This window comes from Somniosus microcephalus, chromosome 6 (genome assembly GCF_052327205.1).
Source record: "Somniosus microcephalus isolate GS21.2 chromosome 6, FLI_Smic_1.0, whole genome shotgun sequence".
In the NCBI taxonomy this organism is placed as follows: Eukaryota; Metazoa; Chordata; class Chondrichthyes; order Squaliformes; family Somniosidae; genus Somniosus; species Somniosus microcephalus.
Genome location: NC_140992.1, coordinates 63785266 through 63808255, shown reverse-complemented (window position 1 = coordinate 63808255; position 22990 = coordinate 63785266). Strand labels below are relative to the sequence as shown.

The 22990-nt window shown below is 45.9% G+C and overlaps 1 protein-coding gene across 2 annotated transcripts in view; it reads left to right on the top strand.

Annotated features, from left to right (window-relative positions):
• Positions 1-22990, top strand: part of naaladl2 (N-acetylated alpha-linked acidic dipeptidase like 2) — a 1153361-nt gene that overhangs the window by 347518 nt on the left and 782853 nt on the right. The gene's annotated exons all lie outside the window — the stretch shown is intronic.

Here is a 22990-nt window from a genome sequence, read left to right as displayed (position 1 = left end):
TAATAATAATTTTAGCCTCAAAAAAAGTATAATAGTACAATAAGAGACAAGTGTATTATTTTTGTTAATAGATTACCCTGCAGACATGATTCACCATTATAATTTTCAGTCCAGCTTATGAGGGATACTTTCTCTCATAGAAAGTAGTTTATATACAGTGGCCTAGAAATTCGGTGGGGTTAGCGCCCAATTAGAGGCGTTAGAGGGCCTTGCGCCGGAATTATAGCCGCGATCGAAATTGCGTTGGGCCCTACCATCGGCATTAGCCGGTAGCGCTGCGCCGGCACCGATGACGTCATCGGTGTGCGCAGCGTCCCGGTTGCCGTGGTAACGCAGCCGGACGCCCAAATTCAGTTGCGGCCGCCTCGCCCGTGGCAGCCGCAACCAACGATTGTTCAACGGGATGTTGCAGCACGTAGCGCCGGCGCATTAAGGTGGAGCGGCGGCCGGCCGCTTTCCCGGCGGCCGCCTGCCCGCACCTCCCTCCCCGGACTCCTCCACCACCCCCCCCCCGCGGCACTGATGTGTGTGGCCCGCGAGCCCGGCACTTCTCCGAGGTGCCGGGCTCATTTGTCGGGTGAATCGACCGGTCAGCGGTCGGCTGCAGGCAGCTCCTCCTCAACAGAAGGAGGAGGCCTGCAGTACCCCAGCCTGCCGCACCGCATCGGGTGCCGCAGCGGGGGATTAGCGCCGCAAACCTGCATTCAGCGCCCATAGCGAGGCGCTGAAACCCTCCATTAGCGCCCGCAGCCGTCTGGGCGCGGGGCAGCTGAATTTTTGGCGGGCGCAGCGGCAATTATCGCGGGCGCAAAATTTCGGGCGCAAAAGCCCTGGCGGAGGCAAACCTAATTTCTAGGCCATAGAGTCTACTAAAAATGCTGGAAAATGTGTATATAAAGTGTGTATATATCTTGTTATTTAACTATCTTGTGAAATGTACCTTAAATTCAAAATTTATACTACAACAATTTAGGTTTCTGTTGTTGCTCCAATTAAAAAAAGCGAAACATTTCGATATCTTTCAAGATTAATCCAGACACTTAAAAAAAAAAAAAATGCACTGCTCACAAATGCATAGAGTAAAAAGCAGACTAACTCTTAATAATATTCCATTTCTGTTTTCATTGTGAAAGCTGTGATATATATTTTTTTACTCAAAACAGTAAAAAATTGAGACACTCCTACAAGGCATTATGTAAATACAAGTAGTTTCAAGTAAGGGAATGGTGCAGATGTTTGATAAGTATTTTACAGAGGTCAGTGAAAGGAGGAATACTGGGGGAGGATGTGGCAGAGCCATCACTGGATATAAATATTCAAATGAAACTAAAAAAAACCTTCATGAGATTAAAAAGAAGCGAGCAGGCCCAAATGGTATGTGTTTCAGAACACTAAATAATGTTGGGTGGAGATAGTAGAGCACCATCAATAATTTTCCACAATCTTTTGGAAATCAAAATTGTGCTACAGGATTGAAGGATAGCAACCATTACATCTATGTTCGAGGAGGGAGAAGGGATAAGACAGAAAATTACAGCTCAATTAGCCTTTCTTTGGTTGGGGGTAATCTTCTAGAGTTCATATTGAGATGAAATTAGTGAACTTTTCGAAAGATGTTTGCTAATCAGCCTGCATGGATTGGTAAATGGCAGGGCATGCTTGGAAACCACTAAGTGCATAGATAAAGTGAATGAAAATGAGATAAAGTGCCACATCAGAGACTTGTATCAAAAATTAAGGCACATGGTACCAAAGAGAATGTAACAATACAGAGATGCTTGGGGGCAGAATGCAATGAGTAGGGGTAAATGGATATTTTTGGATTGGCAGAATATAAATAGTGACATTGGGATCTGTATTGGGACCTCTTGTTTTCCATTTATGGAAATGATTTGCACATAGGCACAAGAGGAATGATATTGAAGTTTGCTGATACAAAATTAGGGGGCATGACAAGCTGTGAGGAAGATTGTAAGAGATCATAGACAAGTTTGCATCAATGAGCAGATGGGTAGATGAAACAGGAAGTGAAGAGGTAATGCAATAGAGATTTTTGAAACATGAAAGGTTTTTAAGGTAAAAGTGAAAGATTGCTTACACTGGTTGGTGAATTGGTAATAATGGGGCACAGACTAGGATTATCACTTCAAGAATGAAGGCGGAAGTTGGAAGATTTTTTTTTCTCAAACTTATTAGAACAGAGACCATGACATCACTTAAAAGAAAAATGGATAAGTATTTGAAAAGGAAGAACAGAAAAAGAAATGGGGCAAGAAGGAATTGGGATAGGAGTAGTTAGCTCCAGTTTAAGAACTGGAACTGGCACAGGCATGATGGGCCGAATGGCCTCCTTCCATGTTGTAATTTCTAATGATTCTACATATTTTTATATTCTAGATATACTGAATTGTTTAAGCCACGTTGTCAAAAAGGCTACTTTTAGTTAAGGTAACATTTATTTTCAGTACCACAGATTGCCCATTTATGTGTTAACTCTCAGGTTTAAAACAGTATTTTTAACTTTCTAATGCTTAATGGTCATATTTGCTGTGTATTCTGTTTTCATTGTGGTCTGCGTGTTAAATGAATAAATAAATTGTGCTCATTAGGAAATGTAAGCCAGCTGCCTGAAATGCCATTGGTCTCACTTCACTGATTGGGGCAGTGTTACTGGCTGAACTACAGTAGTTCAAAAGAATGTGTATCAAGGCTCACTGCCTTTAAAATAAATTTTTAATGATTTTATACCATCTGGGTTTCTATGCAAGAGCCTTCAACTCTTATTAGTTAAACAAATTTAGTTTTCTTTCAATCCTGTTAACCTTTTTTTCTGATTTAGGAGACCCATTTTATATAGATGATGAGACAGTTTATTAGTGTAGGCAGAGGAATGGAACTAACGGGTCTTACCTCACCTTTACTCAGAGTGCATGGAGATTATTTCAGCAATACCCTGCAAAACAAGTTCTTATATTGCTGTCCCTTTTAAGTTGCACAACACTAACACAAATCAGATTTTTTATTGCAGTGCACGCATCACCTCTTCAAAAGATTTTATTAAAATGAACAATAATCTTGCTGCAGTAACTAAAGATGCAAACCTGTATTATAAAACAGGAATGGCAAAAGTGATGATTATATAATTTAACTTTTTCCTTCCAGATAATGACTAACACACCCTCAGCTACATTATTCTGTATGGAGGAAGAAAGCAATCAAAGTTGTTAGTTTATAACACAAGTTCAATTGGTTGTAATAGAGGAAAAACATAACTATCTAGTGAAAAAAGTAGCTAGCATGTATATCTGTAATTTCTAAATAAAATGGTGAACCATTTTAAGCATTGTAATGTAATCCTTAAAAAAAATATAGGGGGTGATTTTGCCAGTCCTGAGGAGGCGGGTATGGAGGTGGGACTTCTGGGAAAATGGGAGAATTTGGGGGGGCGGGTGCCCAACCTGCCCAATACCTGCTTCCATGCCATCTTGCCAGGAGGCGGGTAGCCGCCCCGCGCCGGGTCCCGTCTCTTTGGAGGCGGAAAGGGATTAAAGCCAATTAACTGCCTGTTAACAGGTAGTTAACAGGCAGAAAATAGGATTATCCCCTTTTTGTCCTCAAGTGCGGGCTTCCCGAAGGCTCTGAAACCTGCCAGGTCAGCGAGGTGAGTAGTGGGCCTGCGGGGGTTGGAGGGGTCCAAAAGTGTGCTGTGGAGGTGAGTGATGGGTGCAAGAGTGGAGAGGTGAGTATCTGAGGTAAGTGCAAAGTGTTAGAAAAAGTGTTCTTACCTTTTGTTTCTTCCTGCAGGCTTCAGTCGGTGGGTATGCAGAGAATCTCACACCTCTGCGGTGGAGATGACAGATGGCTGTTGCATTCTCCAGTGCAACAACCATCTAATTTCTGCAAAAGAAAGAAGTTTGATGTGATGAGGTCTTGAATTCAAGACCTCATCAAACTACAGAGAATGTCATTGTTTGACAGCTTCACAGAGCTGTCAAGCGATGACAATTCATCTGTCAATTGAAATTTTCGAGACTGAGATTGATAGATTCTTGTTAGATGAGGGTACCCGGGGATATGGAGAAAAGGTAGTTAAATGGAGCTGAGGTACAGATCAGCCATGATCTAAGAGAATGGCGGAACAGGCTTGAGGGGCTAAATGTCCTATAACTGTTCCTATGTTTGCAAAACAAAACCAAAAATAGATAAGTAGCATAAGGCACAGGCTTTGCAACCATGATGAGAATAGGGGAGTAACTCAAACCATTCTACTGCCAAGGGAGGAACAATATAAGGAGTATAATATTCAAGCAATGCGTTGTCTCCAAAGTGGAAATGGAGAATAGAGTTCGGTTATGGCACCTGCATAGCGACGGAAAAAAGCCTATTTGCCTTTGTTGAGGGAGGTTGCTTCCTACAGCAGCACCAGCTCTCATCTGAGTGTATCATCTGTTAAAGGGATATGAGATTTTGTCATGAGAATTTTTTACTTTCCTTTTGTCGACCCAGTGACACATGCACTGCCTTTTCCATGGTGCTCACCAATTCAATATTTAAATTTGGGAGGCAAACTCAAAATATAATTGAAAAATCTATAAACTTAAGATGGATTTGGATCTTTCAGATAACTATGTCTGTAGCTGAGATCAGTTAACTCCGCATAGACCATTAGCTGAACCAAGGATCTTCCTGGTTTAAATGGTTTGATCCAACACTGGGCAGTGCATTTAACAACTTTGGGGTCGATTTTAACTGAGCCGTGAGGCGGGCTTTGAGGCGTGCGGGGGGGGTTAAAATCGCTAAAACTGGTGGGCGGCCCCCACCCCCCGACCTGGTTCCCGACCCCAAGCCATTTTAACCTAGGTGCGTCTGATGGTCCCGAATCAGTCCCGCCTCCAACAGGCGGGAATGGTCTTTAAGGTTCTTAATCAGCAATAATTGGCCTTTATACTGTAATGCCATTTGAACAGGCCCTTGCATTTTTAACCCTTTTCCCACATAAAACGCGCCTGGTGGGGATCACGCCTGTGAAACCTGGAGTGAACACTATTGGCTTGTTGACTATCAGCTGCAGGTCAACCATTAAAGAGGAGATTTGATCAGTCATCATTTGCAGGTGGCAGGACTTTGTTGTTTCAGGCCTGGGGCAACTTTTACCAGGCTTAACCAAACCTGTGGAAGGTTGGAGCCTCACACACAACTCCAGTGTGAACTCCTGGGAAACCCCTCTCGCCACCCTCACTCAGCGCTTCCTCAGCGGGGGCATATTCCAGAAGCATGGGAGCCATTTTTCTCCTTCCCTTCTTGGCATTAGAGGAGCTCGAGCACCAGGCGCGGCAGTAGCAGAACCAGGAACAACAGCAGCAGGAGTGACAGGCTGCTGCTCACCCACCTGAGGCAGCACAGGCCAGAAGGGGCCAGCGCATGGAAGCCCGTCGGCGCAAGAGATACCCCCCAAACAGGGTCTACAGACACAGGGTCAGCTACCTCAACATGTCTGAGCAGCAGTGCCAAAGGCGGCTCTGACTTTCGCGACAGGTAGTGACTGACATCTGCGCAATGATACAGCAAGACCTGCTGCCCAGAGGACCAGGTGAACACTCCTTACCAGTGGCCATCAAAGTCACCACCGCACTCAACTTTTTTGCCTCAGGCTCATTCCAGGGATCATCAGCAGACATCAGCGGCATCTTCCAGTCGGCCGCACACACTTGCATCACGCAGGTAACGGATGCCATCTTTGCCCTTGCGCACAATCACATCCATTTCACCAGGGATCGCGCAAATATGATGGCGCGAGCGATTGGATTAGCTCATCTGGCAGACTTTCCAAGGGTGCAGAGCGTCATTGACTGCACACATGTGGCCCTTAGGGCACCCCATCGCAATCCAGGTATTTTTGTCAACCTGGTGCTCGAGCTCCTCTAATGCCAAAGGCTTCCACTCCCTTAACATTCAGCTGGTGTGTGACCACAAGAAGGAGATTTTGCATGTTTGTGCCAAGTACCCTGGCAGTTGCCATGACTCCTTCATACTGTGCCAGTCTAGTGTGCCTCCGCTATTCAGGCCGCCAGACCAACTTCACGGATGGCTACTTGGAGACAAGGGCTATCCCCTGAGGATTTGGCTAATGACGCCGTTGAGGAGGCCAGCCAACGAAGCTGAGGAGCGCTGCAACTCCAGCCACATTTCCACCAGATCCATAATCGAGCAAACCATCGGCTTGCTGAAGATGCGCTTCAGATGCCTGGATAGATCAGGTGGAGCCCTACAGTACTCAGCAGCCAGGGTCTCCAGAATCATCGTGGTTTGCTGTGCACTCCACAACATGGCACAGCGTCGTGGCTTGCAGATTCCTGAGGACCAAGTGGCTCCTCACATACCCTCCTCAGATGATGATGAGGAGGAGGAGGAGGGCGAAAACGAGCATCCTGCAGAGGCCCATCAACCAACGGCAGCATTACGCGAGAACATTGCTGCCCGGGATGCAAGGAAGGCACTCATCCTGGCCAGATTTGCTTAGCCTAGTAAATCAAACTCTTTTGCCTCGCAGCTTCTTACCTGAGCATCGACAATGACTAAACCCTGCGGATTCCTAGCTATTTGACCAGCATCCTGACAACTGCAAGTAATCCTAAGCCCTCAATGTGAAAGCCCCATTCGCGAAATGACACACGCCAGAACTGCAACAGTTGCCATCAGAATTTTTATGCACAAGAACCAACTGATGGCATTTTTACAATATACACAACATTTCACCCAAGTGACTACCGTTGTGACTACTTGTGCTTTATTTTCCTCTTATGCATGCTCGTACGTAGTGGTTCCCCTGTGGCTTCAGCAGATGTGGAGGCCCCTTGCTCACTTTCCTGCTGCTCCTGTCTCGACACCTTTGGCGGGCGTCCTCTGGGGTGGCGAGCCTGTGAGGGCTCATCAGCAGTCTGCTGCTCCTGCGGCTGTGCAGGGGTTGAGACGTCTATCTCACTTGGGTGTGGACTCCGGCGGGGCTCTGACCGAGGGCTCTGCAGTGGCATGGAAGTGTGAGCGCTTGGAGAGGAACCCCCACTTCCTTGAGGCCTGCCACCAACCTCCCTCTCATGGGTCAGCTCCCCCTCCACGCCTGCAAGTGGCTTCAGAGCACCTTGCTGCACATCAGGGTGGCCATGGGGACCCGTATCTGCAATGGCAGTCCTACTCAGAAGGACTTCCATGAAGGTCTGGTTTCTCTGTTCAATAGATGCCCATCACTCCTCAAGAGATGTCATTTTATTCTGAACACTCACCATGTTTTCCATACCCTGGCGACTAACCTCCTCCATGGCCGTAGCCCTCCTCTCCTCTACCGTAGCCAGCCTTACCACGGAGGCAGCAATCATTTCCACGTAGGTAGCCATCCTTTCCGTGTTGATGCGTTCATGCGCCACTGACTCCACAAAGGCTCTGCTCATGTTCGCTATGGACTCCTCCATTTGCTCCACACTTGCAGCGACCCTGGAGACAGAACCGGCATCTGTGCATGGAGTTCCATCACCTCTGATCTTACGGATGGACCCAGAGGCAGAGGGTCGACATGCAGCTGAGCTGAGCTGGCAGAGTCCTGCGCCCTCCGATGAGGACTATCCACTGCTGTCCCTGTCTCCACAATCTGCTGATGCTCACTTGTGAACTGTGATACACCAGGTGATAACACTACTCTATGTCCCGAAGGTCCCCCCAAGGTGCGAGTGCCTGCGCTGGTGCTGGGTGCGCTTATTTCTGCTGACGCTGTGCCCTCAGAGGTTGCAGATTCCTATGAGGAGTCTAGAATCTCAGGCTCTTCCTCCTGCACAGTGGGGACAGGGGCTCTCGATGGTCCTGTGGGGGAGTCAGGGAAAAAGTTAGAGATGTGATGCCAAGGTTACATGCTCATTGCATTTTGCAGATGATCATAAGTCCATCTGTTAGAGCTTCAGAATCATTATCAGCGACTCATGCAATGTCAATGAGAGAGATGGAAAACTATTTTGTCACCAGCTTGCGGGGATGCACCTGTCTGTCCTTCCCCAACTTCCGCATCTGTATCAGCCCCGACAATCTCCAGGATGGCTTCCTCCCAGGGGGTGAGCTGGGCTAATGAGGGTGGCCATCCTCCTGTCCTGGCTCGCTCTCTCCTGTTGTGAGCTCTCTTCTCCTGCAATGAGGGAGACAAGTGGAGGTTGAGTGAGAATGAAGGAGTGAGTGTAGAGATTGCATAGCATAGATACTTAGAAGGAGACAATGATGGAGTGAGGTTGCAAGACCAAGGGCTCTCCCTGTGTGTTGTCAGTTGTGTTCAAAGCATCAGAGTGAGAGGGAGTGTGAGGGCTGCATGGTCGAATAGCTAGGTGAATATGAGCATAGAGAGAGAGGGAATGGCTAAGGTTACATGGATGCGAGTGTCAAGTGGGATGTGGAGGAAGAGATTGCTAAAGCTGAGTGAGGAAAGGCAATGGGGATCAGATTTAGGGTGATGGAAACTTCATACTTACTTTTCCAGTGCGATGAAGGTCATGGAATCTTTACCTGCACTGCATCCAGGTGCGCTGTGTGAGCCCCAAGGAGTTGACTTCCCCAGCCACCTGTAGCCACACAGCCTTGGTCTGACTGTGAGGCCTCTTTCTCCCTGAAGAAGGGAACAGGACCTCCCTGTGGGCCCTAGCCCCATCCAACAATGCCTGCAGTGATGCCTCATCAAATTTAGGCGCAGCTCTTGCCCTCCCGCTGGCCATTGTTCCTGCAGGCTCCTGTGCCATCATAAGGGGAAAGCTTGGAAGCCTGCAGCGGAAGCAAGGCTTGCTGTGGACCTTAAATGCAGCAGCAATGATGACGTCATCGGAGGGGACTTGCAGTCATGAAAAACCCATTTGCAAAGGCTTCCCACACGTTGGAAATCAATTGTCCAATTGAGTTACAATTGCATCAATCTCACACGTCCATTTAGATTCGTGTGGGAATCATGAAATTCGGGGAACCCGACAATTGCCCGCACCTGAGTTAAAATCGACCCCTGTGTGTTTGTATGAATGAAAACAGAATACAGATTGTTACTGCTACTGAAGAAGACTATTGACATACTTTATTGCCCCAAGATTTATGTGGTGATTGATCACTGGTGTAGCTAAATGGTGACAATCGTGTTCTGTGAAGCTACTCTTAGAACCTGTGACCTATTAGCAGAAAATCATAATATCTATTAAACCTGCTGCTTTAGAGTTCCTCCCTTTAACTGTGTATGCTACCGGTGCTTTATTCAGTTTAGCATTTTTCATCGTTTGCTGTTAATTCACCACAAAATAGAATATATTGAGAAGCTTTTTTTGTCTTCTTTTGAGAGCTTGCCTGTCTTTATACTGGTTCAGATTTTGTATTTCTCTGTTTTGTTTCTGCTTCTTTGATTTTTTTTTCATTTTCTTTATACATTGCTGTTTTCACCCGTTCCTCCATTTCTTTTTCTATCCCATTTCTGTCCCATTCATCATGTAGTTAAACTAAGTCCTCAGCCATTATAATCCAATTTGCTTCAAGAATTATGTGATGTTAGAGTGCAGTGAGCTGTAGAACCTTGGGTATGACCAGCGCATATATGATTAGTAGAGCAAATGATTTGTTTTTACTTGATCTGCTCAGAAAACAGCATTTCCATGTTTCTCGGATACTCGAGCAGCAAATCACGTTACACGCAAAGTGTAGAAATTCACAGGACGTTGTTTTGTGACAAATCGCTTGCCCTATTTATTGGTAAGGCTCCAGCCAATTTCCAGCAGGATGTGGATCAACAAGAAAGATGAAGGCTTCAGAGGAACGTATACTGACAGTTTGAGATAGGTTAGGTGGCGTCTGGGATCATAATACATCAGGGGCCTTGTACACAACACTGGTTACATTTTTAAAAAGGAGAAAGCAGGCTAAAACTCTAAATTTTGACTGGATGGCAAGATTCCCAACACATTATGCACAAGAAAGGATCACCTGCCTTGCATTACAATTTCAAATGCTACACTTTTTACGGTCAATGTTTTAATGCCTTTATTTCAGAGCAGTTTTAGTGGGGAGAGGAGAGATAAGGATTATATTGTCAACTTTTTATAAAAAAGTAACTATGTCAGGTAGTCATGATAAGCATATTAGTATCATAAAATCTAGTGCTCAAGAAGCATCGTAATACAGGTTTTCATTATCTGCACATCTGGGCTTTACTGCTGAGTCACCTGAAATGAATGTTGCAGGTACAACTTCTGTATGCACATGTTTTTCTGTCTCTCATCCTAGTTGTTCTCCCAGTATGGCCACCATTTTTGCTCCTTCAAGTCCAAACGATGCACACTTGAACCTGTCTGGTGCACAACTGGCTTAGCAATCTTATCACCAAATCTGGCTGGATCACATCAAACTCTACCATGTCTCCTCTGACAAAATTGTAATCTACTCTAGGAGGCATGCTGGAGATCAAAGATAAGCCCTGGCTTCTTTTCTGCACTGCAACTGTCTCTATTAGATCCCTTACCTGCCTCGTCCACTCTGACCAATTAGCGCGAGGAGTTCATGAACTTATTTGTCTACAAAATAGAGACCATTGTTGAGATTAACTTATCTCTGGTACTTTCAAATAATCAGGATCGACTGCAACCAATATGGTGGGTATGTTGTGTTTATTCGGAGTTTAAGGCGGATATAACACACTAATTATATGACCGTGACAAGCAGCGAGTACCGGCCTCGATCGGACAGACGGCTGGCGTGCGCGAACGGCTCTCCTTCTCGTCTCACGTGTGTCTCTCTCTCTCTCTTCTTGAACTGCCCAAGAGTGTTGGACCAAAGTCAGCATTGTCCACCCTCGGGAGCTCTCCACTCCACCGTCTGCGCTGGGGGCTTTTCAGGTCTTTCTTTTAAACTCTTGTTAGGGGTGGACCTGGGGTAGAATATGGACAAGACCATTTAACCTGTAGAGGTTTCGCTTTAAAAAAAAAAGGTGCCCAATGGTATGTCAAGTTCTTTGTTTAAACCATAGAAAAAGGCCCACCCTCATGTAATCTTCCACCTTTCAGGGGTCTTTGCAACCATTACACATGGTTTCTGCACTTAACCAATCATGGCCATACAGCATGCTGAGGACTGTCTTCCTCTTATCTTATACTCATTTTCCAGGAAAACGAAACTTAAGCAGTTCCAGCAAAACACAACTTATACATTAACCCCTTACTTGTCTCGAGCTCTAATACAATCATCCTAGCATAGTATTATTCGCGTCACAATTTCATTTGCGAACCATATACATTTTAGGTGCCCCTAATTTCTAACACCATGGCTTGGAGGTTCCGCTCGATTGCACTGGTTTTTTCAGCGCAATTGGCCTGAAATCGGCATAACCAGCGCAAAAGATCGTGGAATTTTAAGCGCAAATTCAGTTCAACGCAACTCGAGTTTCTGAGATCTTTTATGCTAGTTTTAAAAAATATGGCGCTAGAAGCAGGCCCCGCCCACACAACTGGCCGTGCCCCCCAAGTGAATTAATCACCATTGGGAGTTTCTGCTAATTGTGCTCACTTGCAGGCCTTCAAGGAGGCTCCAAAATTAAGTTGGCTCTTTTGGGGGCAAGGACACTAATGGATACATTTTAAAAGGTTTTGAATGTAATTTTTTTTTATTAACTAAGGAACTGACTACTGTACCCCAATATAGCTAGCAAATAGTTTTGTATAGTTTTTAAAAGTCATTTTCAGTCCTTTAAAATTGGGTGACTCACAAGTGGTGGATTGACACCGTGACTAGTGGGGTACCACGGGGATTGGTCCTTGGACCCCAGCTATTCACAATATATATTAATGATCTAGACAAGGGAACTAGATGTAATATCTCCAAATTTGCAGACGACACAAAGCTGGGTGGGCGTGTGTGCTGTGAGAAGGATGCCGAGAAGCTCCAGGATGATTTGGACAGGTTGGGTGATTGGGCAGAAGCATGGCAGATGCAATATAATGTGGATAAATGTGAGGTTATCCACTTTGGTGGCAAAAACAGGAAGGCAGATTATTATCTGAATGGCAATAGATTGGGAGAAGGGGAAGTGCAACGAGACCCGGGTGTCCTTGTGCACCAGTCACTGAAGGTAAGCATGCAGGTGCAGCAGACGGTTAAGAAGGCAAATGGTATGTTGGCCTTCGTAGCGAGAGGGTTTGAGTACAGGAACAAGGATGTCTTGCTGCAGTTGTACAGGGCCTTGGTGAGACCACAGCTTGACTATTGTGTGCAGTTTTGGTCGCCTTATCTGAGGAAGGATGTTCTTGCCATGGAAGGAGTTCAGCGAAGATTCACCAGACTGATACCTGGGATGGCAGGAATGACGTATGAGGAGAGATTGGGTTGATTGGGCTTATACTCGCTGGAGTTTAGAAGAATGAGAGGGGATCTCATTGAAACTTATAAAATTCTGACAGGACTGGACAGACTAGATGCAGGAAGGATGTTCCCGATGGTCGGGGAGTCCAGAACCAGGGGTCACAGTCTAAGGATAAGGGGTAAGCCATTTAGGACAGAAATGAGGAGGAATTTCTTCACCCAGAGAGTGGTGAACCTGTGGAATTCTCTACCACAGAAGACAGTAGAGGCCAATTCATTAAATATATTCAAGAAGGAGTTGGATATATTTCTTCAGGCTAAAGGGATCAAGGGGTATGGGGAGAAAGCAGGGACCGGGTACTGAATTTGGATGATCAGCCATGATCGCATTGAATGGCGGAGCAGGCTCGAGGGGCCGAATGGCCTACTCCTGCTCCTATCTTCTATGTTTCTATGTGATTAAAAATGCTTATTTTTTGTGCTAATCCCATTTTCAGCTGTGTTAATTGAACTTTTACCAAGTTACCACTCTTAAATATATCAAGAAATATTGTTTGAAGCAAATTTATTGGAAAAAAAAGTATGTTTTAAAATGTTGCCCGATTGCGCTGGTTCGTGGCAGATTTTGCTTTTGGTGATATGGAAATGAGTTTGAGCAGAAACTTGGGGGTGGTGGTGGATGGGAGGAAGAAACACTTCTCAAAACGGGCGCAATGGGCGACGGAATCGCCCATTGCGGCCAAAGCAGAACTTCTACCCCTATATGTTCAGCTGCTTCTCCTGCTTAATCACCAAGCCAAATTTCCCTAGACATCCCCTTGCCCTAGCTTAGAACGTGTCTGCCTCTAGTTTCACTCTTATCTCTCCTTGTGCCCTCTCCAAGCATCATCTTTGTTAGATCCGTGTATTTTGATGTGTGTCCTTCAATAACTAGACACGAGACTGCAGGGAACAATCAACAGGTATTTACTGGATGAGGGTTACTCTAAAATTAAACGTACAGATCCCTACTCAGGGTTTATATACAGGTGTGGTCACTGCTGGTACTACAGTATACAGGAGCTGTAAAAAGTAGTTCTCTCCTTAAAGGTACATACACTACAATGCCTTCCCTTTTAGATTGACAGCACCATAACATTCATTTAACAATTAACACTTTTAACATGCACATTAACTGAAAATAGTCCATTTATAAATTCAGTCTTTGGGGCAGCTTCCTGATCCTTTCTGGATAGCGCCTTTCCTGAGTGTCTTGTTCTTGGTGCGGAGGCCCCCTGTCGTCAGTTGGTTCATCAGCTTCCGATGCAACTGTTTCTGGGGTAGATGCTACCTGTATGTCGGGTTCATCACCAGGTGCGTGAGACATGGGGTTGACTCGTTCCTGTGACTCTAGGATCTGGTCGACATGGCGTCTCACAATGTTCTCCCCAACATCCACTGTGTACATTAGTGGCCCCTGCCGTGTGCATATCGTTCCTGGTTGCCATTTCTCTGTTCGGTAGTCGCGGGCCAAGACTGGTTGCCCTACATTGAAGCTCCTTGTCGGCTTCTCATTGATGTGCTGGAATTGCTTATTCTCAACATCTCTTCATACATTTGGTCTGAGCAAATCCAGACGAGATCTCAACCTTCGGTTAAAGAACATCATGGCTGGGGTCTGGTTGGTGACTGCATGTGTCGCATTTCTGTAGGCTAACAGGAAATTGTCCACCTTATGCTGCAGTGGAATGTCGTCATCGCACATGGCCCTTACTGCTTTCTTAAAGGTTTGTACGAACCTCTCAGCCAATCCATTTGTGGCTGGATGATACGGGGCGGATGTGTAATGCCTTACCCCATTCCTTTTCATAAATTTCCGAAACTCTTCGGACACAAACTGTGGTCCGTTATCAGAGCAAATCTGCTCTGGCAAGCCGTTCCTGGCAAATATGGTCCGTAGGACTGCAATAGTTTTCTCCGTGGTGGTGGACGACATTTTGATCACCTCAAGCCATTTCGAATGCGCATCCACGGCTATTAGAAACATTGAGTCCATGAATGGACCAGCAAAATCAATATGCACCCGTTGTCATGGAGATGAGGGCCACTCCCATGGGTGTAGAGGGGCATGTGGTGGTGCATTTTGGACCTACTGGCATCCTGAACAGCTCTTTGTCAGGTCCTCAATTTGCTGATCGATCCCCGGCCACCACACATAAGCCCTAGCAAGGCTTTTCATTTTCACCCCTCCCAGATGGCCTTCGTGAAGCTCATTTAGCACTCCCTCCCTTAACTTGGGTGGAATTACCACTCGGGATCCACACATCAAGGTCCCCTGGCATACTGACAGCTGTTCACTTCTGGATGAGAATGCTGGCAACAGTGAGTCGCCATGTGTTGGCCATCCCTTCACCGTCAAGTCATATACCCGAGACCATGTCGGGTCATTTCGGGTCTCCTTCTCTATATCAGCGTTAGTTACTGGCAAGCGTTCAATTATAGTCGAATAAAATATTTCGACAGGGTCCACTGCTGGTGCTTCCTCCGCAGTAGGCAGTGGCAGGCGTGATAGCCCATCAGCGTTTCCATGCTGTTTCGTGCCCTTATACTCGATTTCATGTTGGTTCACCCCTAGAAAAAGGGACCATCTTTGTAGCCGTTGCGCAGTCATCACCGGCACGCCCTTCTTTGGACTAAAGATGGAGACAAGTGGTTGGTGGTCAGTCAGCAAGGTGAACTTCTGCCCGTGCAGATAGTGGTTGAACTTTTTCACTCCGCACACCAGGCTGAGGGCCTCCCTGTCAATCTGGGCGTAGTTACGCTTGGCTGAGGTTAGTGACCGAGACGCAAAGGCTACCGGCCTCTCCGAGCCGTCCGGGAACTTGTGCGACAGCACCGCTCCAATGCCATAGGGTGATGCATCACACGCCAACCGAATTGGTAGTGCTGGGTTGAAATGAGCCAACACCTCTTTTGATGTGATCAATTCTTTGCACTTCTGGAAAGCTCATTTACATTCGTCATTCCACTTCCATGGTACCCCCGTTTGCAGTAGGGTGTTCAGTGGGTGTAGTACTGTAGACAAATTCGGCAAGAACTTATGGTAGTAGTTCACCAGCCCGAAGAACGACCTCAGTTGTGACACATTTTCCGGTGCTGGAGCCTTGACTACTGCCTCAATCTTTTCAGGGGACTTATGTAACCCCTCTTCATCAATAACGTGGCCACAATACGAGATCTGCTTCTGTAAAAACTCGCATTTGTGGCGATTTGCTCGGAGCCCATATTCCTTCAATCTAGTGAGCACCTGCTCCAGGTTGGCAAGGTGATCACTGTCATTTTCGCCCGTGACCAGGATGTCGTCCAAATAACACTGGGTCCCTGGAATCCCTTGCAGGACTTGATCCATTGCCCTTTGCCAAATAGCCGGAGCTGATGCTACCCCGAACACCAGCTGGTTGTATTGGTAGAGACCTTTATGAGTGTTGATCGCGAGGTACTGTTTCAAGGCTTCTTCTACCTCCATTTGCAGGTACGCCTGGGCCAGATCAATCTTAGTGAAGCGTTTCCCTCCAGATAGCGAGGCGAAAATATCTTCAATCCGCGGAAGCGGATATTGTACCGTGTGAAGGACTGGGTTCACTGTCACCTTAAAGTCCCCACAGATGCAAACCTTCTTTGGTTCCCCAGGCGTATTACTCAACGACCTCTTCATTACAGGAACGATGGGTGTAGCATTTTCCTCTATTTTGATTGTCGCTGTTATGCCTTTTAGTGTTCCAAGTCCCTCCTGGAACACTTCTTGTGCGTCAGTTAGCATTTTTGACAGTCGTCCAGGTGTGGCGTCATCATCCTTTTTGGCATCTACAGTCAGTGCTTGTATGGAATGCCAATCTAGCTGTATCTTCCGGATCCATTCACGTCCTAGTAGTGGTGGTCCTCCATCTGGCAATACATATAGGTCCATTTTTGGTGTTTCCTGGCTGTTATATATAACGTTCACCCTTATTTTTCCTTTGGGGTAGACTTTTTGCCCCGTGTACGTCTTCAAGACAATCTCTGTATCTCTCAAGGGTATATGTGAGAATAGCCGCTTGTAGTCCCTTCGGTTTATGACTGTTAGGGCTGATCCTGTGTCCAATTCCATTTTCACTTGGACTCCAGCTATCTTGAGCGTGACCCAGATAGTTTGGTGATCCTCCATTTGGATCACCTTTTGTAGTTTCAGACAACCCAGCTCCTTGCTTCCGGAGTCTGTATCACTTTTCTGTTCGTCTGAACTACTCTCCGTCACCTTATGTACCTTCTTGTACTTCTCCTGTGGAGATTTCTTGCTGCTGGTTTTCTTTCCCGACCTGCAGACTCTTGGTATGTGCCCTATTTTTCCACACTGTCTGCACACTTTGTCCTTGAACCAGCAATCATTATGGTCGTGTGTTGTTCTGCCGCAGCGATAGCACTTCACTGTTCCGTATGACATTTCATTTGTGCCATATTCTTGCGGTCTCCGTTGTATCTCTGCAGCGCCCCATGCGGCTGCTTCGTGTGATACTGCCATGCTGAAAGCCTTGTCCAGTGTAAGATCCTTTTCTGATAGAAGCCGTTTCTGGGTTCCTTCTCTTTGAAGCCCACACACAAACTTGTCCCTTAAAGTATCTGCTAGTTCCGTTCCAAACTGGCAGTGTTTCGATAGCTTGCGCAGTTCCGTTAAATACTCAGCATTACTTTCATCTTTATGCTGGTTCCTTTTGTGAAACTTAAATCTTTCTGCTATCAGCAGCGGTGTGGGGTTTAAGTGGTTCTGTAGGATTGACACTATGTTTCCAAAATCCTTTTCCACTGGCTTCTCTGGGGTTACTAGGTTTCGCAGTAAGCCATACGTTTTTGCACCCATTGAATTCAACAATACCAGCGCTTTCCTCTCATCTGGCACTTCATTCGCCTTGCAGTACACTTCTATGCGTTCGACATATGTCGTCCAATCTTCGACTTCATTGTCGAACGCTGTGATACTGCCACTCTTTGGCATCCCTGGGTGTGGTTAGACTGGCTCAAAATGGTATTTTCCTGCGCTCTCCCTTCTTCTCGCGGCTCAAAATGGCGTTTTCCTGCGCTCTCCCTTCTCCGTTGCAGCTCAAAATGGCGTTTTCCCGTGCCCTCCCTTCTTTTCCGCTGTGGCTCAAAATGGCGTTTCCCGCGCTCTCCCTTCTTCTCCGCTGCGGCTGCTCGGCCCTTGAACACCGGCTGCGCTCTGCGCATTTCCCTTTCTTCCACGCTGACGCTGCTCGTCCTTTGAACACCGGCTGCGCTCTGCGCATTTTCCTTCGCACCTGTCTCTCTTCTCCCATCGACGCCGTTCGGTCCTGAACACCGGCTGCGCCCTATGCGCTCTGCCCTCTCTCTTCTCCCATCGACGCCGCTTGGTCCTGAACACCGGCTGCGCCCTGTGCGCTCTGCCCTCTCTCTTCTCCCGTCGACGCTGCTCGGCCTTTTCTGTGCCGTCGGTCGGCTCTAGCCGCCGCTGTCCGGGAAGGGTCTGCGCCGTACCTGTTGCCAGCCCGTTTCGCTGGACCACCGTGACTGGAGAACCAAGCCCAGCTCTCAACAGCCTCCCCTGCGATGCTCAAATCTCCGCTGGATGACTGGGTGGTTGCTTGTGGTCGACGCCTGTGCTTCTGAACTCGACCTTCTTGCACTGTTCTCCAGGAGCGAATCCCTGGGAGGTGATGCAGAGTTGCAGGTAGGTTCGAATCTGCCTCGTCACCAATGTTAGATCCGTGTATTTTGATGTTGTGTGTCCTTCAATAACTAGACACGAGACTGCAGGGAACAATCAACAGGTATTTACTGGATGAGGGTTACTCTAAAACTAAACGTACAGATCCCTACTCAGGGTTTATATACAGGTGTTGTCACTGCCGGTACTACAGTATACAGGAGCTGTAAAAAGTAGTTCTCTCCTTAAAGGTACATGCACTACAATCTTGTACGAGACCCTACTTCCTTAACGCCATTTCCATTTAGCTGACTACCCAATTTCCCTTACTGGCCTCCATGCTAGCTGACATTGTAAATGGTTCTCTTTCCTAATGTACTGTCCTGCTCCTTTTTCTAACTGTCATCATCATCCCTCTCTTCAAAAAAAAAAAACCTCTATCCCTCTCTCCTTGCAAAGTACTGCCTCACCTCCAATCTCCTTTCTTCTCAAGGCCTTGAACGTGTTGTCACCTCCCAAATCTCTGCTCATCTTTCCCACAATGCCCTGTTTAAATCTCTCCAATCAGCTTTCTGCCCCTCTCACCACCAAAATGCCCTAACCAAAGCCACAAATGACTTCCTCTGTGACTGTGCTGTGTTGTTCCTCTATATCCTCTCTGCAGCCTTTGACATGGTTGATTACACCATCCTCCTCCAATGTCTCTCCTCCACTTGTCCAGTTTGCTGGGACTGCCATCACTTGGTTCCCTCTTAACCACCCAATTGTAGCCTAACCATCTTCAGCAATGGGTTCTCTTCCTACCATTACCTCTGACTCCCCTAAGAATCTATCCTTGGCCCCCTCCTCCGTGCCTACAAGCTGTTCTTTGGTTACATTATCTGCAGGCACGAGGTCTGCTTCCACATGTATGCTGATGACACCCAACCCTACATTCCAGTACTTCTCTCATTCCCTCCACTGCCACTGTCAGACAGCTTGTCTGACATTCAATCTTGGATCAGCTGCAATTTCTTCCAGCTAAACATTGGAAAGTTGGAAGCTGTCATTTTTTATCTCTGCTACAAACTCCATACTCTTGCCACCAACTCCGTCCCCTTGCCCAGCCACTGTCTCTCAGACTGAACACTTCCATCTCTTTAACATTGCCTGCCTCTGCCCCATCTCTTTAACATTGCCTGCCTCTGCCTCAGTCTATCTGCCACTAGACTCTTCATCCATGTCTTTGCCACTTCCAGATTTGGAAGTTCCAATGCTATCCTGGCTTGCCTCCAATTCTTTACCCTCTATAACCTTCAGCTCATCCAAAGCTCTGCTTCCAATATCCCATCCCGCTCGCCCATCATCCTGTCCTTGCTAACCTACATTGGTTCCTGTACCCAATGGCTTAAATTCAAAATTGTCATCCTTGTGTTTACACCTTCATGGCTTTACCCCTCCCTATCTCTGTACCAGCTCTAAATCTCTCCTTTCCTCTGACTCTAGCCTCTTGTCCCTTATCTCCCCAATTCTTCATACCATTGGTAGTCATTCCTTCTGCCATCTATCCCCCACTCTGGAAATCCCTTCCAAAAACCACTCTGTCTCTCCAACTCCCTCTTCTCCTGTAAGACCCTCCTTAAAACCCATGCCTTTTAGGCAGCCCATCTAATATCTCTTTCAAGTTGCTTGTTTGTTTGTTATAGTTTTAGGGTAAATGATAAAAACCTTGCTGGAAATTAAAGTCTCTTACTTGTAAATATTTCATGGCAAAAAAACCGATTAAAGGTAAGGAGTGGGCCAGAAAACGTCCACCTCTCTTTAGCCCACTTTCAAAGCATCTGTACATTTGAAATTCATTATTTCTTTTTTTAATGAAATTGCTAGTTTAAAGGAGGCACCATATTTTGCCTGAGCCAACTTTATTGAAATTGAATTGTGATAAAATCATTATTCATTCTGGATGCCAAATCTGAAGTCCTTGTCTGGGTTGGTGGCTTGATGGTACCCATTCATTTGAGAAATAAAAACTCCACAGGAAAAGTGACCCATCCATGGTTAACTAAAGAAGTTAAGAATAGTATTAGATTAAAAGTAGAGGCTTATAATGTTGCAAAGAATAGTAGTAAGCCTGTGAATTGAGAGAGCTTTAGAAACCAGCAAAAGATGAACCCAAAAATTGATGATAAAGGGAGAAAATAGAATGAGAGTAAACTAGCAAGAAATATAAAAACTGATTGTAAGTGCTTCTACAAGTATGTAAAAGGGAAGAGAGTAGCAAAAGTAAGCATTGGTCCCTTAGAGTCTGAGACAGGAGAAATTATAATGGGGAATAAGGAAATGGCAGAGACTTTAAACAAATATTTTGTATGTGCCTTCACAGTTGAAGACACAAAAAGCATACCAAAAATGGTGGGGAAACAAGGGCCTAATGAGGGTGAGGAAATTAACGTAATTAATATAAGTAGAGAAAAAGTACGAGAGAAACTAATGGGACTAACAGCCGACAAATCCCCTGGACCTGACGGCCAATATTCTAGGGTTCTAAAAAAGGTGGCTGAAGAGATGGTGGATGCATTGGTTTTGATCATTCAAAATTCCCTAGATTCTAGAATGGTTCCAGCGAAATGGAAGGTAGCAAATGCTTTTCAAGAAAGGAGGGAGAGAGAAAACCGAGAACTACAGGCCAGTTAGCCTGACATCAGTCATTGGGAAAATGCTGGAATCCATTATTAAGGTAGTGGTAACAGGGCACTTAGAAAATCATAATATGATTAGGCAGAGTCAGCATGGTTTTATGAAAGGGAAATTGTGTTTAACAAATTTATTAGAGTTTTTTGAGGATGTAACTAGCAGTGTAGACAAAGGGGAACCAGTGGATGTAGTATATTTGGATTTCCAAAAGGCATTCGATAAGGTGCCACATAAAAGGTTGTTACACAAGATAATGGCTCATGGGGTTGGGGGTAATATATTAGCATGGATAGAGGATTGGTTAATGGACAGAAAACAGAGAGTAGAGTTAAACGAGCCATTTTCTGGTTGGCAGGCTGTAACTAGTGGGGTGCCGCAAGGATCAGTGCTTGGGCCTCAGCTGTTTAAAATAAATATTAATGACTTAGATGAAGGGACCGAGTGTAAAGTATCCAAGTTAGCTGATGATGCAAAGCTAGGTGGGAAAGTAAGCTGTGAGGAGAACACAAAGAGTCTGCAAAGGGATATCGACAGGTTAAGTGAGTGGACAATAAGGTGGCAGATGGAGTATAATGTGGGGAAATGTGAGGTTATTCACTTTGGTAGGAAGAATAGAAAAACAGAAATTTTTTTAAATGGTAAGAAACTATTAAATGTTGGTGTCCAGAGAGATTTAGGTGTCCTAGTATAGGAAACACAGAAAATTAGCATGCAGGTACAACAAGCAATTAGGAAGGCAAATGGCAAGGGGGTTGGAGTACAAGAGTAAGGAAGTCTTACTACAATTGTACAGGGCTTTTGTGAGACTACACCTGGAGTACTGTGCACAGTTTTGGTCTCCTTATCTGAGGAAGGAGATACTTGCCTTAGAGGCGAGGCAACGAAGGTTCACTAGATTGATCCCTGGGATGAGAGGGTTGTCCTATGAGGAGAGATTGAATAGAATGGGCCTATACTCTCTGGAGTTTAGAAGAATGAGACGTGATCTCATTGAAACATCTAAGATACTGAAGGGGATTGACAGGGTTGATGTTACCCTTGACTGGAGAGTCTAGAACTAGGGGGCAGAGTCTCAAGATAAGGGGTAGGCCATTTAGGACTGAGATGAGGTGGAATGTCTTCACTCCGAGGGTTGTGAATCTTTGGAATTCTCTACTGCAAAGGGCTGTGGATGCGGAGTCATTCACGGTGATTAAGCAAGTTGTGAGGAGGACACAGAGTCGGCAAAGGGATATAGACAGGTTAAGTGAGTGGGCAAGAATTTGGCAGATGGAGTATAATGTATGAAAATGTGAGGTTATCCACTTTGGTAGAAAGAATAAAAAAGCAAATTATTATTTCAATGGAGAGAGATTACAAAAAGCTGCAGTACAGAGGGATCTGGAAGTCCTCATACATGAAACACAAAAAGTTAGCCTGCAGGTACAGCATGTAATTAGGAAGGCAAATGGAATGTTGACCCTCATTGCAAGGGCGATCGAGCATAAAAGTAGGGAAGTCTTGCTACAACTGTACAGGGCGCTGGTGAGACCACATCTGGAGTACTGCGTACAGTTTTGGTCTCCTTATTTAAGGAGGGATATACTTGCATTGGTGACAGCTCAGAGACAATTCACTAGGTTGATTCCTGAGATGAAGGGGTTGTCTTATGAAGAAATGTTGAGCAGGTTGGGCCTATACTGATTGGAGTTTAGAAGAATGAGAGGTGATCTTATTGAAACATATAAGATTCTAAGGGGGCTTGACAGGGTAGATGCAGGGAGAATGTTTTCCCTCATGGGGGAATCTAGAACTAGGGGGCATTGAATAAGGAGTCACCCATTTAAGACGGAGATGAGGAGGAATTTGTTCTCTGAGGGTCGTGAATCTTTGGAATTCTCTACCCCAGGGAGCTGTGGAGGCAGAGTCATTGAATATATTCAAGGCGGAGACCGACAGATATTTGAGCTACAGGGGAGTCGAGGGTTATGGGGAGCGGGCGGTAAAGTGGAGTTGAGGCCAAGAGCAGATCAGCCATGATCTTATTGAATGGCAGAGCAGGCTGAGGGGCCAAATGGCCTACTCCTGCTCCTATTTCTTATGTTCTTGTGTTCGTCCTTTCCTCAAAGCCTTCCAGGAGGGTTTGTCAGTCTGAATGAGTGAAGTTGTGCATTTTTCTCTGGCTTGAGGTCATGCCAGATAATCTTTGAGTGTTCCTAATCCTGTACAAGTATAATAATTTTGCTGAGACATGTGGTGAAGTGAAAGAGCCAAGCACTGTTCCTGTTTTAC